Source organism: Condylura cristata, unplaced genomic scaffold, assembly GCF_000260355.1.
Source record: "Condylura cristata isolate star-nosed mole 26May11 unplaced genomic scaffold, ConCri1.0 scaffold00020, whole genome shotgun sequence".
NCBI lineage: Eukaryota > Metazoa > Chordata > Mammalia > Eulipotyphla > Talpidae > Condylura > Condylura cristata.
The window spans coordinates 13,624,124-13,636,389 of record NW_004567121.1 but is presented as its reverse complement, the minus strand read 5'-3'; the positions used below and the strand labels follow the sequence as shown (position 1 = coordinate 13,636,389).

At 43.2% G+C, this 12,266-nt stretch overlaps 1 pseudogene; it reads right to left on the bottom strand.

Moving 5' to 3' along the window:
• The window catches only part of LOC101636843, a 15,105-nt pseudogene that overhangs the window by 1,989 nt on the left and 850 nt on the right, over positions 1–12,266 (bottom strand).

The following is a 12,266-nucleotide window of genomic DNA, read 5'->3' as shown; positions in this document are numbered from 1 at the left end:
CCTCCAGCCGCCACTCTGTGGGCAGCTTGCCGCGAAGTCTCCTCAGGCAGCCGCGCGCGCTAGGGGCGTCCTGGCTCCCGGGGCTGCCCAGCACCGCGACCGGGTCGCACCTGGCAGCCCCCGGGCGCTCTGGGACCCCGGGAGCCTCGGCGACGTCCGGAGGGGCTGCGACCTAGGCGGGGTCCATGATCCAGTGGGGCTAAACCGAGAGGCAGGGCGTAGGCTGCAGGGCTCCGCCCCGCCCCTCTAGGATCTGGACTCTGGAGCCGGAAGGCCGCCACCCGACCAGGGTCCCTCCCTCCCACTGGCCTCTGACTGGGCGCTCTGGCCTGGGGACTTCGGGGAAGGAGGGCAGAAGCCCGATAGGAGAGAACACCACACCTTACCACACTGCTCTCCACGGCATTGGGGTGTTCCCACCTGTGGCCGGTGCTGCAGTTGCAGTGACTGTGTCCATGCATTTATCCTTTCACATGGGTGTGTCTGTGTCTTGGGTAGATTCCTGGAAGTGAGATCGCTGGATTGTCCGGTGTGTGTTTTTAATGAGTTGAGGACACCCCCTCCCCCCGCGCTGTTTTCCAAGGTGGCTGGGCAGGCTTCCACCCTCTCCAACAGTATATGAGGCACCTTTTTCTCCACTCCTCATCATAATTTGCTGGGACTTTTCTCTTCCTTTCTTCCCTCCCCCCCCGCCCCCCCATTCTCGCTGCAGGGAAGCTGCCTCCCTGTTTGTGGTTTTATTTTGCACTTCCCTGATGATAAGTGATGTTGGATGTTTCTCATATGGCTATTGGCCATCTGTAGGTCTTTTGTGGAAAAGTCTTTTTGGCACTTCCACCCATCTTTTAACTGGTTTTTTTTTTTTTTGGTTTTGTTTTCTTTTTTCCCTTGTTGAGTTGTATGAATTTCGTGTAGATATTGGCTATTAGTCCCTTGTCAGATGTATGATGTGTAAATGTTTTCTCCTATTCATAGTTTTTCTAATAATGATAGTTTCTTTATATATATGTTGTTTAATTTTATTTATTTTAAAGGTTTATTCCAGTTCTCTATGCATAAATAAATAAATATTTAAACAGAAAAAAATATGAAAGTTATGGACAATTGTTATTTACTATATGGATTGAAAATCTCTGTAAATGCATAAAAATAATGGGTGGAAATCCCTCATGAAAAAGATTGATAGATGTAATTATGGGGAAAATCAAACAATACTATAAATCTATGAGGCAAAAAACAAACTGTAATGAACACTTGTCTATAAATATGTCAAGGGTAATCATGTGTTTATAAAAATTGACTTTTCTAAAAAAAGACCTGTTTTTTATGCCTACAGAACTGGGGTACAGGCCAGAGGTGCAGAGGCAGTGTGGGAAGCAGAACAGGTAGATGGACAAAGTACACTGCTGAGGGGAGCAGCAGGCAGATCAGGAGAGGTCTGCCATGCCAGGTGGGTCACCTCCAGGACCTGGGATCAAACTCACACTGAAGAGGCTTCCGCCTGCTTGCAGTGCTGTGTCCAAACTCACTACGCCACCAGGAGAGCCTTTGTTCTGTTTTTTAATTTTATTAGTTTTTAAACTTTTTAAGATTTATCTATCATTTATGCATACAGAGCTGGGGTACACACTAGAAGTGCTGTGGAGGTGAGAGGATTCACCAGAGACAGAGTGAGGAGCAGAACAGACAGCTAGCTGCAGATGGCTGAAGTACACTGCTAAGTGGAGCAGCAGGCAAGACACATGCCACACCATGTGGGTCACCTCTGGAGCCAGGGATCAAACTCACACTGAGCCGGCTGCGCCCATCTTGCAGTGCTGCGACCTGACCCGTTGCACCACCAGGGTCCTAATTTTATTATTATTTTAAAAGATGTTAGTTATTGATGCCAGTCGTGCAGGGGTGAGAGGATTGACCAGAGACAGAGTGGGGAAGAGAATAAGAGGACTGACTGAAATACACCACTGAGGGAGCAGTACGGGAGACAACAGAGGTCAGGATCTCTATGTAGGTCACCTCCCTGGCCAGGGGTCCAAGTCAAGTGCAATGGCTGTGGACCTCCTAACAGTGCTGTGCTTTAACCCATTACACCACCAGGGAGAGCCTTAAGACATGATTTTGAAGAAAACTTAATGGCGTGAAGAATATATGTAATGTAATGCTAATTAAATAATATCTAAAACTATATCGTGTGATCCAGCTTTTCTTCCAAAATGAATGGTCTCCAAAATTTTAAATATGAATATAAACCAGCAGGTCTACAAAATCCATATAAATGAACAAAATAATATTTAGAATGATGGAAAATAAATATAAATGCATTAAATAATATTTGGAATGATAAAATTAGAGGTTACTTTTTTAATGAATTTTCTTTATACCTTTAGATAGTCCTGTGAGCATATGTTATTTTTATAATTACAGATGAGTTTAGGGGTTTGTATGTGTGTGCTTTTTGACATGTGTAGGTTAGAGGGAAAGCTGAAGTCCATGTGGAGCTGATACTGTGTGACTCAACTTTTCTTTAAAATGAATGTTATACAACATTTTAAATATGAATATAAATAAAGAAATGGTTCTAGAAAATAAATATAAATGGGCTAAATAATACTTGGAATGATAGGAGATTAATAAGAGTTTCCTTTTTTATGGATTTTCTTATACCTCTGGGTAGTCTTGTGACCATGTATTATTTCTGTATTGACATATCATTTTGGGGTTGTGTGTGTTGTGTGTGTGTGTTGACATTTGTAGGTTGGAGGGAAAGCTGAAGTCCCTGTGGAGATGATGCCCATAGGTAGCCAACTGCCCCCACAGATGTCTTGAGGTGATGCCCTGTTCACGTCCATCTGCCATCCACTGGAAATTCTTAAGTTACCAGCATCAGTTAGAAAACTATGCTGCAGCCAAGCAGGCGTGTCTATTGGACAGAGATGCCCACAGGGAAGTGGTGCAGGACCCTGGGCTCCAGCCCAGCTCTGCCTCTGATTGCCACCCCCTCCACTCCCAGGATGCTGCCTGACTGCCCCACAGGGATTTATAAGTGGAGGCAGTCAATGCTCCAACCTCATACACATTCCAGATTATGAAGATGCCCTGTAAAGGTGTACATGAGTGAGACTGCTTTTTTTTGTATAAAGATTTATTTATTTATGCATACAGAACTGGGGTACTAGCCAGAGTTGCAGGGGCAGTGAGAGTATTCACGAGACAAGACAGGGGAGCAGGACAGACAGACTGATGAAGTACACTGCTGAGGGGAGCAGTGGGCGGGTCAGGAGGGATCTGTCGACCCATGTGGGTCATCTCCAGAGCAGGGATTGAATTTGTGCTGAAGTGGTTTTAGCTTCTCAGTGCTGTACTTTAACCCACTGCGCCACCAGGGAGGGCCTGAGACTGCTTTTGGAATTATCTGGAAATTAGTTTTTCCAATACACAAGTACACGTTTCTCTCAGTTCACACTACTCAGACTAAACTTTAGTGTAGCATCCAGTGAATTATTGCATACATACTAGCTTTTATTGACAAATGATGAAATGTTGGAATTTAATGTCCATGTTATTACAATGGGCCTGCATGAGCCATTAAAATGATGTTTAATTATTAGCCATATTGCTCTCTTATCTCTCAACTGAAAGAAAAGCTATTCATAGTATAGCATTCTTTCTGTTGTTCAGAAGAGGTCAGAATCCAGAGTGAACTTTGGAGCCTTGCAAGAAAAACAATTAACTTCCTCCTGAAAGTTCTTTTAGAATTTAAACACCAGGTTGTATCTTTCTGCTGAGAAGCTCAGTGTTCTACCCTATGTAGTATTGTCCTGTATTAAAATGCAGCTATTTTTTTTTATTTTAACATAAGAGTTTATTTTTACATAATTTTGTACCTTTTTCCATCTCAGTTGTAATTCCCATGGGCTTCCCATCACCAAATCACCCATGTGCCATCACAATAGTCCTGTGCACTCTCCCCGACCCATTTTTGATCTCATTCCCATTTCACCCCCGTAAAGTGTCTCTGGTATATAGTAGTTCATTATTATTATTATTTTCTCTCCTGGTCTGTTATACTCCTGCTATTAGTGAATAGCAGGTATTTTTCCTTTTCTTTCTGACTTATTTCACTAAGCATGACCCCTTCCAGCTCCGTCCATGTTGCTACAAAAGGCATTTATTTATCTTTTTGATTGCTGAGTAATATTTGATTGTGTATGTGCACCCACATCTTTTTAATCCAGTCATCTACTTTTGGGCATTTGGGTTGATTCCATGTATTTCCAATTGTAAATAAAACAGCAATAAACATAGGAGTGCAGGTGACTTTTTGAATCAGTGTTACTGTGTCTTTTGTGTAGATACCTAGGAGTGGGATTGCTGGGTCGTAGGGAAGCTCCATTTTCTGCAGTTTGAGAAACCTCCAGTTTTCCATAGTGGTTGTACTAGTTTGCATTCCCACTAGCAGCTAGGAGAGTTCATTTTTCTCCACAGCTATTTATTTTTAACCTTACTGCCTAGTGTTTCCCAGTTAGGCTGGATATTCTAGAGAACAGGGCTATGACTTCTACTAGATGCATTAATAGCATGAATGTTTACTGCACAGTTCATAGGTAAACTAAGTAAGGTGACTACTTATTAAAAATATGTTTAAAGAAAAAAAAATATGTTTAAGGGCCCTCACTGGTGGTGCAGCAGATTAAACCACAGCATTAAGAAGTTAAAGCCACTTCAGCATGAGTTTGATCCCCATCCTGGAGGTGACCCACATGTCCCGGCAGACCTCTCCTGACCCGTTCACTGCTACCCTCAGCAGTGTGCTTTGTCAGTCTGCCTGTTCTGCTCCTCACTCTGTCTCTAGTGAGTCCTCTCACTGCCCCTGCACCTCTGGACTGTACCCCAGTTCATATGCATAAATAAATAAATATTTTTTAAAGTATGCTTAAATAGATTACAAATTAATTGCATGTTAGTCCTGTGCTTCTGTGAAATATGACAGGTTTTGAAAAAACCTGCTGCCTCAACTCTGTCTCTCAAAAATTTGCTTCTATGCTAAGATTCCTGCAATCACTTCCTGTTTTAAATAACACACTGATTCCAGAAGATTCTATTGAATCATAAATATCTAACCTGTTAGGTGTCAGTAGCTAGCACACTGTCTCTGACACCTTCCCATCCTAGATAAAATCAATTGGATTTCAGATGGGGTGTAACACCCTAGTGAATGGCATGAACATGCGTTCACTGAGCCAGACCCTCTGGAGTGGGGAGGGGAAGGCCCACTTGGGTCAGAGGGCATCTGGACAGAACCTGAGTCGATCTGTAGCTTGGAGCCTTCTCGAATCACCCAGCAATGTTGGGTATGAACCAAGTTATTTGATTTGGAATTCCCATCTGACCAAGGAGGACAAATGACTACTGGAAGGTAGCATTATTCAGTGTTGCCTATTAGTGAGTAGGAGCTAGGCCAGTGCTCTTTCCTGGCTGGTTGACTTTTAGAAATCATTGTGATCTTACAATTACAATGATTCCAATGAGAATCACAGTGAGCAAAAAAAGAGATAATTCGTGGCACAACTAGGTGACTTTATTAATTGCAGTTTGTATCTGGAATCTCCTTTGAATCTCATAGGGAGTGCTGAAGGGAGGTGATCCTTGACCCACAACCCAGAAATCTTCTCAGGTCCAAGTGGCATGCACATGAATGACTTGTGCCTATGTGTGACATTCTGTCTAACACCTCCACATACACATAAATACAGATAACTAGGGTTTCATTTCCTTAAAATTACTTGCTAGGAGAAGGGCATAAGTCAGCAATCACAATATCCCAGAGTGAATGGGGAGGTCACAGCCACCAGGCAAGTTGTTATTTTTTTTCCCAGACAAGGGAGGTCACTGGGGGATACAAGGGCTTGGCTGCTTTATTGATTTCATTCTTATGGGCGCGTTTATGGAATTTAAGTAAAGTACAAGATATTCTATGATCATTCAGAGGGCAAGAATGCCCCCTACTCAAAGTATGAAGACCCCAGTAAAGATGAGCACTTCCCTGTAAGGTTTTGGGGGAATCAACCAAGTTTCTCAACTGCACAAATAGACACCTCTCTCTCTTTTTAATACTCAGGCATACACTTTAGGGCTGAAAACACTAAAGCTCCATGGTGCGGGGGTTGCCATTGTACAGTAGGGTCTAGCCTTAGCATTGCCATTTGCCTGTTTCATCTTGGGGTTTAACCTAACTTGCCTAAACCAGTTCTCCCATTTGTAACATGGATTCAATGACACCTAGGTCATATTCTCTGTGAAAATTAAATAAGACAACGTGAAGAAAGCACATGTGAGTGCTGAGCAAATGTTCATCTCCCTTCTCTCCCTTTCTGAATGCTCAACTGAATGAACAAAGCACCAAGGAAGATATTTGACCAGAAACAACATAAGACTCAGAGAGCCCTTCTTGATGAGGAGAATCTAAAATTTCAGCTGCACAAAAGAAAGACTGTCAAAACATGTATTGAGGCAGATGAATTGTGAATTCTATGGACTAGAGTTACCTGTGTTTTCTCTATCTTGCCACTGAAGCTTAAAACTCTAGGGAATATATGAAGACACAAATCCTAAGAACATGTCTGTTGAATCTGAATCTCCGCAGAACTAGTGTGGAACCTCAAGTATGTTTGGTGAGTAAAATGGACTCCCTTTAGCTCCCCCTGCACCCCCTCCCCCACTGAATGTAAAATGCCTTTCCACCCAGGTAATCTTGGATCCTGTTAAGGCTCATTCATGATCGGCCTCACATTTTGACCCATGTGGTTGCAGCTATCCGTAGTTTGGCTAAAGGCGCTTCACACCTTGCCCACTGCAGCATCCATTCTGCAAGCCACCACCCTGTGCACACCCAAACACTGTACCACACTTGTAAGGTGACTTCCTCCAAAGCTCCTAAAGGACCCGTGTGAGCAAGTTAATCATGGTTACTTTTAATAGCTTCATCAACCAGTCCAGTCTCCCATAACTTTGCCATCTTCCTTGGCTCCTTCCTCTCTGTCAAAAATATGCTAACATTTTGCCTTCTGGAAAAATTATCAGCCTTGTCTCAAGAATATTCAAAGATAAAGGCACTGCCATGGGTATTGCTTAGTTTCTCATACTCCTAAATCTCTGGGAAGAACCTCAAGCAAAAGATTGGGGGAGAAGGAAGAAAGGCAAGTCTGTTTGGGTCTTGACTTAAGGCTATCCCTGCCCCAGAAAAAAAAGAGTCTTCATATTTTCTATCTTTGCTTATTTGAACAGCCTACAACTTGGATTCAATTCACTAACCAGGTGATTCACTTGTATTCCTTCACTAACCAGGTATCTGTATATGTGTTTCTTATGAGGATTTTCTTTTGATCATTTCTTCCACAGCATAGTTTATTGTCCATATAGCCATGTATTGTGCCCTTTATATCAATATAGAGCACATATATAGTTTCATATATATGCACACACATGTGCACATATATGTAGTTATATATAGTTATATAGAGATATAGATAGGCCCAATATAGTGGGCCTATATATGTAAGATATAATGGACAACAAAGATCTGGTCTTGCTTTATAGAAATCAAGAGTTGCTATGAGAGATGATGTTAATCAAGTCACCCAAACAAAGAATTACATGTTAAATAAAGGAGAGCTACTTGGAGTGGTAGAAGAGCTGATCTGGTAGGGTCATTAAATTAAGGTGTCTTAGCGGAAACAGTCATGACACTGAGGTTTGAAGGATGCGAAGGTAACAGTCAGACAAACAAGGGGCGGAGCCATTCAGACAGTGGACGGAGCATGGGGTGAGACCTACAAGGGGACAAGGAACAAGGGAGACCACAGCCCGCTGAGCAGCAGGAAGAACTCGGGTGTCAGGGACCCCACAGAGTCTGGATGGGAAGGCAGAGATCACGCCACACGGCTTGGGAGTGTTGGGAATGAGGGAGTCTTCCTTAGGGCAACAGGAATTCACAGGATGGGGGCAACCAGATTTGTTTTGGAGGAGTTCCCTGCTTATTGTGTGAAAAATGAGATGGATGGGCCCTCCCCATTGGTGCAAGGGGTTAATCTCAGCTCAATGAAGCTATTGCAACCACTGCAGCATGCGTTCAATCGCTGGCCACGGAGCTGAACCACATGCACAGCAGACCTCTCCGGTCTGCCTGCTGCTCCCCTCAACAGTGTATTTTAGTATATCTGCCTGTTCTGCTTTCCATTCTGTCTCTGTTGAATCCCCTTACCACACAATCCTCTGGCCTATAACCCAGTTCTGGCATAAATAGATAAAATAAATGTAGAAAAAAAAAAGAATGCATTGGAGGTGACATCAGTGGGTACAGGAATGGGGTGCAAGGGGAGCCCAGGACTTGGTTGTTGCTGGCTGCCCTAACTATGTACTCTTTCATCTCATGCCACTCATTCCCACATAACTTTATCCTTTTCTCTGTTCCTCCTTGGTGATCTTTAACACTCTTTCAGTTCTGTCACAGTGTTAATTTTAGGGTTTTGTTGACATTCTTTCATTAATAGAGCATATATAGTGCCATAATCATGTCTTTTACCACTTTCTTTCTTATTGTTTTTTAAGTAAAAGTTACTTATTTATTCATACAAGAACTGGGATACAGGCCGGTGGTGCTGGAGGGTGAGAGGAATGACCAAAGACAGAGTGGGGAGCAGATCCACTGCTGAGGTGAGCAGTGGGCTGGTCAGAGAGGTCTGTTCTGCCATGTGGGTCACCTCCATGGCTGTGGAATGTTTCAGTGCTGTGTTTTAATCCATTGTGCCACCAGGGAGGGTGCACTTTCTTCTTTTTTTTTTTTTTTAATTTATTTTTCTATCCAATAACTGGAGTATAAGCTAAAGGTACAGGGGGCACGTAGGAGAGAGGGTGGGGATACACAGAGACTGAACGGGGAGCTCAACAGGCAAACTGACTGAACTAAAGTGCTGACAGGAACAGCAAGTAAATAGGTCAGACTTCTGGGCCATGTGTGTCAGCAACTTGGTCTGAAATCAAATTTGTGCTGCAGAGGCTGCAGATAGCTTCAGAATGCTGAGACTTAACCCCTTGCACCACCAGGATCCCTCCTTTACCTCTTTCCCTAGTGACTGAGGTTCTCATGTCCGTATCTCCCACCTCTTCTGCTCCCACTCATTGCCACCGACTGCTTGTCTGCCCTCTGCAACTCACTGAAAGTTCTCTTGCTAAGAACATCACAAGCTTCTGGCGATCAACCACGATAGAGAAGTTCATTTTCTGTTTCAGTTTGAACACTGCCCACTAGTTTTTTAAACTTTTGCCTTATTTTTGAAACCATTTTCAGCTACTATCTGTTGATCCATTCTCTTTTAGAACTGCAACCCTGCATTAATTCCCAGTATTCCCTATGACTCTTGTTTGCATTCCCAGAAGTCCACTCTGATTTCTTTTCTTCTCTTCCCTTCCTGGGTGATTAATTCGTGCACACCTATAATTTCAATGCACAACCTAGTGTTGATGACACCAATATCTACTCATACATTTTACCACAAACTTTCTTCTTAGTCCAGACATGGGTTTTCAATAATAAACTAAATATCTGAACCTAGACACCACAAGCATCTAAGATTCCAACACAACCTCATTCTCTGCATCAAATCCACTATTGTACCTACGTCCTCCCCTGTACTCTTTGTCTTTATAATGATGCAGCCTATTGCCACCAGCTCACTCTACATTGTTCCCTTTCTCTTCTCTCCTACATCCTATTGATCTGGCTGGGTCTGTGTCCACTTCTCCAGGTCCTCCTGCAACACCAGTGTCTTAGTTCAGGCCTTTGCTTGCTCTCTTTATCTCATGGTCTCCCTGCCCTCGGCCTCTGCCCCTACAATCTCTGTATCTCTACCAAAGATACTTTTCTACACTCTGACCACATCACTCCCTTGATCAGTCATCACCTGTTAAACCCAAGCTCCCTTATGATCTGGACGTTACCTCCAGCCTCATTGCCACATCTCCCTGCACACACTGCATAACCTAGCCACGATCAACTACTTTTAGTCTTCCAAACTCGTCACACTTTCCATCTGAGACCTTTGGGTATCTGCTCCCTCTCCCCACTTGTTGCTATGAGGATTCCCTGCTCAGCTCCAGCACCCCCTCCTCTGAGAGCCTCCTCTGTGCTCCCGGGCTCTTGCACCCCCACACCCTGCCACTGCTCTTTGCTGTGTCACCTCAACCTGCCTGGGTCCTGCACTGAGAATTTCCTGAGCAGCGTCAGCCTATCTTATCCACCTTGTCTGCCTAGCACCATGAGTAACCCATGATTGAACAACTGATGATTAAATGAAGTCCTGTTTACAAAAAAAAAGAAGCTAATCTGTAAGTAAAGTGAGAAAGGAAGTAGAGCTATGTGTACATGAATGCACATTAATAAAATGCCAATAGACTAAGACAAGCAGTTTCTGAGAAGACAAGCAGTATGAGCCCATTAGAGACAGATAATTCACTGAATGATATTAGGGAAGTGTGTGATTTTTAAAAATTCTATGATTTTTCATTGTGTCACCTTTCTGTTTTTATTTTCCTTTATTTATGTGACATTGGTTTACAGCACAGCACATGATTTAGGGGAACAGTTGAACACCTCCTCAGACAGATGCCACCATGCCACTCCTATCATCAAAGCACCCACAGTCCTTACGTGAAACCGCTGGGCCTCTTCTCTTTCCTTGTTCCCACCCCTAGAGTTCCTTCCCCTTCTAACAGTCTATTTTGACAGTTTGCCTGGTCTAGTTTTGTCAGTTTCTTCTCCCCCATTTTCCATATGAATGAAATTGTGCAAAAATTGTCATTCTTCTTACGACTGGTTACACTTATCATAGTCTCCCCCAGCCCCATCCATGCCATAGCAAACAGCAAGTGTCATCTTTTCTTATAATTGAGTAATAAATCACAAAGTATATACACTACATTTTTTTTAATGGTGAGGTGTTTAGTTTATAAAAGCTTAAATGGCAACACCTGAGATAAGAATTGAACGGACATTTAATATACACTCACTGGCAAGATTAAATATTAAAAAAGAAGTGCAAAGAAAACTAGATGGACATTTAACCTTATTAGACATTGATCTGCTTTCCGTGAAGAAAAGCATCAAGATAAAAAAAGAGTAGAGAACACTTACAACAGGGAAAACCACATCTACAGATTTGAAAAGCATGATATAGTTAATGTACAGGGAGAAGCTGCCTTAACATTACAATATGTTTGTAGTTTGTGCACTGGTAACAATATTTCTATTTTAGCCCTAGTCAAACTCTTATTAAAATTCCTGCTAAAAGAATAGCAACAGCAACAGCTAATGCTATTCCTCGATAGATAATCAGCTGTCTCACTGTCAAAACCTCTCCAATGGTGGACAGTCCACCCTGGCTGTTTTCTTCCATCTCCATCAGTGAAATAGTCTGGTCCATTGGCCTGATGTTATCAGGTAAAATCACTCCATTGGTCACTTCTATTTCCTGACTGGGGAGGGCTATTGAGTTAGACATGGCCTCTGCAGTTCCCTTTAGCCCAGCTCGAACTTGTGCCTGCTCTGCAGCTTGATTCCAGTTTATCTTGTAGATGAACACCAAGTAGAATAGACATTTTAAAAAGACACAAATGATAATTCCAGTCCAAAAACCTTTTATGCCAAGGTTAGCTGCAAACATCAGAGACAGTCCAATGGGAAGACCAAACGCATAAAATCCAATGGCATTCAAGATGGCGCCCATCTTTTGATCTCCAGTGCCTCTCACGACTCCACTACCAAGGCCTGAGAGTGCATCAAACAGAAAAAATGGAGCATAAAATTGAATCACGTGGCTCACAAGGGAAATAATATCTTTGTCACTGGTAAACACATAGCCAATCACATCCTTCAGAGCTAGTAGTAAAACACTGATCCCAATTCCGCACACACCAGCACACAGGTAGGCTGTGATGCAGGACTGCCGGGCCTGCTCAGCATTCCCTGCGCCCAGAGCGTGGCCCACACGGACACTGGCTGCCACACCAAGCCCCATAGGCACCGTGTAGAAAGAGGAGGCTAGTGTGTTAATGATACCTTGAGCTCCGAGCTCTGTCACATCAATCCGTCCTGCCAGAAACATTCCTACCTCAAAGGCCCAAGACACAATGCACACCATGAGCATACTGGGAACAGCCAGGCGGATGAAGGAGCCCCACTCCTGGAAACAGTCCCTGCTCCAACCTCCCCA